General features: G+C 40.9%; 1 long non-coding RNA gene across 1 annotated transcript; it reads right to left on the bottom strand.

Moving 5' to 3' along the window:
- Positions 1-1,242: 1,242 nt before the first annotated feature.
- LOC129732353 (uncharacterized) lies at positions 1,243-3,359 on the bottom strand. The gene is made up of 3 exons (XR_008729245.1): positions 2,614-3,359; positions 1,677-1,861; positions 1,243-1,604 (listed from the first exon to the last, which is right to left on the bottom strand). It is a non-coding gene; the product is annotated as an uncharacterized LOC129732353 (long non-coding RNA).
- Between the last annotated feature and the right edge of the window lie 433 nt (positions 3,360-3,792).

Raw genomic sequence — 3,792 nt, 5'->3', positions numbered from 1 at the left:
CCCAAACCATCACTCACGTCTTATTTTGGAACCGGGAAACGTTCAGCTTGTCCGCAGGAGCTTGCTGGAGGCTTGCACTCCAAACTCGATCATTTTGGCGATTGACTGTTTGCTCCAAAACGAACAGCTTCTCGTCCGAAGAAATAATCTCGTCATCTACGCGCCAACCGAGCAACTTGTCCTTTGTAGCTTTGGTAACCCCATGAACCACCTGTTTTTCATACGGTGTAAGTTGTAAATCCTTGCGCAGAAGCAGGTGGATTGATTCTCGGTTCATTTTAAGGTTCCTGGCCAGTTTCCGTGCAGATTGGGCGGGATTCAGGCGAATCCGGTCTCGTATAATCTTTTTCAGCCTTGGAGTTCTCACAGACTTTGTCCGTCCAGATCGTGCCTTGTCCTCGGTGCCTCCGGTCTCTAGGTACCGATTTATGGTCCGGTACACGAATTTTCGGTTGATTCCGAGCGGTTTTAGGTGTTTGAATATGTGTCCGGGTTTGTACCCTTTCACATATTCAGCGACAACAGCTGCTCTTAACTCTGCCATGGCTCACAACTCAATGTAAACAAACTGCACAGAAACGAAACTCTGCCACTTTGGGCAGCAAAGTTAACCCTTTCATTTGACATATAGATGGCACCAGAGAGATGCAACGTGTAGGCTACAGGCGATCCCAAAAAAGTGTGACCGGACTTTTTTGTCACCGTGTATATGTCAAAGCACAAGAGTGATGTTATCAAGTGGTTTAAATTCGTGTTTGTTGCCAAGTTCGCTCGGAAGCTGTTGGTGTGCCAGGGCAAAAAACCAAGGTTTTCATCCCCGGATCAATCATTAATAGCCAGGTGTACAAGGAACAGTGACTCCAGAAGCCGATTCTGCCATTCATTCAATTACATGACGGTCCGGTGAGGTTCTAGACCAATTTGGTTATTTGCCACTGCAGCCGGGAAGTCATGGATTGGTACAAGGAGAATGGAATTGATATCATCGAAAAAACTATCAATCCCAACCCACAAAATTGCCCAGATTTTCGTCTAATTGAACAACATTGGGCTATAATCAAGAGCAAGTTTAAGAAGAATGACAGAACGATGAAAAACAGCTGATTTACATAGATATTGGAAGAAAATGGCGGATCGTGTTGCCAGTTTCACTGTGCAGAAGAGGATTGACGGTATAAAACGAAAAGTTCGTGAATTTATTCAGTAATCAGGAGAATATTTTTTTCTGTATTTTCCGTTTTAGGGTCACCAAATCTAGAGAAACATTTTGAAAGGTCCTGATTTTTTGATCGATCACTTTCGTTCAATCTCCACAACTTATTAAACACCTTTTATGACACGTTATTTAAACAAGTTGATAGCGGAGGGATCACTCTAACCTTCTGAACGAAAATCACACTTGGGAGAGTTACCAAAGCTGAACCTTTACCAAAATGAAAAGACGCTTCGGGAAAACGATGAAAGCAGATAGGACCTTTAGAAATGTTTATCTAGAAATTTACAGTAAAATGATATCTTAAGATTTTTTCTTCATCCCATTTTGTGCGATCAAATATTAAATGGATTGAGCTTTAGAAGAAGTTGCAGCCAGATGTTGAAAGAACCTGAAAAGAGTTAGGTGCGAGCGTACGGTTATGGTATTGAAGTTGAATGAAATAATCATGCCAAAAGCTTACTAATTGGTTATATTATATTGTCTGGAACGCAACAACAAAAATCAATCGTAAACCTGTGATGTTCCACCAATAGATACTAGGCATGTATGTATAACAAGCGGCCTTTTGCGTATGAGTAATAATTTCTGTAGCGTAACCAATGGTAACGGTAATGCCAAAGATAACACTGGTCGTCAAAAGCGAAACTAAAAATAAAAAAAAGAATATAGCTTATTAACCGTTCCTTAAGCTGTGTAATGCTTCGAAAAAAGCGACATACATAAAAAGGTAGTTTTATCTTTATTTTAATGGTTATCGAGGTTAGTTGAAGTAATTTAGAGAAATGGTATTTTTTTGCGCAGTAATTCCATTATAGAAGCAGTTTGGTAGAAAGGAAAAAAGATTGCTTTATCTTTTTTCACAGGCGGCGTTTTGCTTGATTACCTGTTCGAACTCGTAAAATAGTAAATAGTTTCAAGAACTAGTAATTGCAGTTTCACTAATATCAGCATGCGCGAAACAAATAAATTCAAAAAAAAAACAAAAGTGACCTTCGATTTTGGCACTTCGATCAAGCATTGTTGAAACACAACTTTTCATAAGTTTGCATGAGCATAAGGTCTAGTTTAAATCTTAGTTGAAGTAGTTCATGATCGAAATTTAAATTATCTTGGTATACATCATCTCTCGAATTCAGTGAAACTTGTCGCACAATGATTTCTTCAGTCACTTTGTTTTTTGTTTCTTTATTAAGGTGGCTTACAGCCACAGGCTTCTCAGTCACTAACTCTAATGAGATGAAATAGCTTATGACTAAGATTGAGATGAGCATAGGAAAAACGTAGCCGTAGCCATAAAAATATAGTTCAGACGAGAGCTTCTTTATTATCTTAGAAAATGTCTCTTTTTTCATTTTACTGCGCAGTTTGCACTACATGATATGTTTATAACGACTTACATATTTGTAGGTATCAACATCAGCCGGCCAAACAGAAAAATGCAAGTGGAGACGCATGGTGATTGATTTAATAATTGAAAAAGAAAACATTCCGCAACCAATGCAAAGGAACCCATGAAAGGTAGTGTGATGGTATTCGTTGGCTTTACACAGTTAATGGCCACAGCTTTCACACTGCTTACATTTTGCGACGCATAAAGGAAATTTTGCTGTTGTTGGTTTATCACGACTTGTTACTTGAAGAACCAGTTACCCTGGTGCAACCGCACCGGCTGCCGTTGTCGTCGTTTCTTTAACAACTACGCCAATGGCTGTTTATTTGTTCGCCTTTTGCGCTGCAGTTTGACGCTAGCGCGAATTCACAATATGGCGAAATTTCGTCTGGCTCCGTTGGGAATTTATTGGATGCTGATTCACCCGTAGCGGAAACCATCTTCCTCTTTTTGTTTTTTGACCTATCCACTACAACTGGGTTTTAATAGCATGGTTTTTTGAAAAATTTTAATGTTTAGTCACTAAAACACGACACTAAACATAACACGAACAACCACCGTCGATCGATCTTCGTTTATGGGAACGCGGAAAAGCGTTTTCCTTTATTTATACATTCTTCCCGGCAACCGACGTTGCCGGTGGCCGGTACTAGCGATAGCGACACGAGGATGAAGAGAACGATTGTCGGGGAAAGTTCCAGATCAATTCATGGTTTTTTTATCAACCGTCACCGTCCATAACCTCACTATTCGAATAAGTTTACAGCACTATCCTTCAACTCGTGTCTCCGTTCTCGCTCTTGCTTACATTGCAACACTGTTTTCGCCTTTTTTCCCCGATGATAGTTTTCTCCCGAAAAAGCGTCAAACCAAGCCCGAAAGCTCTTGTGAAGAATCTCGCGGAGGTCGATGACGTTTAGCTCGTTTAGTTCGTATCCGGATGCGCTCCCATTCTCTTGCCGTTTGGTGGCATTCGATGCAGGATGCATGCGTGGTGAGTGATAGTACGGTCGAAAAGCTGCAGCCGAAAATGGTGCTCTCCAAGGTGATTTTCCCGCTTTACGGAGATGCAGAATCGACAAGAGAAAACAGAGAAAAGTTGCAGGCAATAGATTCGCATCGACCGGCGCCGGGCGGCGGTGTGACAAACCATACACTCGCCAGAGTTGTAGTATTCTCTAAGGAT

This window comes from Wyeomyia smithii, chromosome 3, assembly GCF_029784165.1.
Source record: "Wyeomyia smithii strain HCP4-BCI-WySm-NY-G18 chromosome 3, ASM2978416v1, whole genome shotgun sequence".
Taxonomy (NCBI): Eukaryota; Metazoa; Arthropoda; class Insecta; order Diptera; family Culicidae; genus Wyeomyia; species Wyeomyia smithii.
Note: the sequence above shows the minus strand (reverse complement) of the source record. Positions and strands in the feature narration are given on the sequence as shown.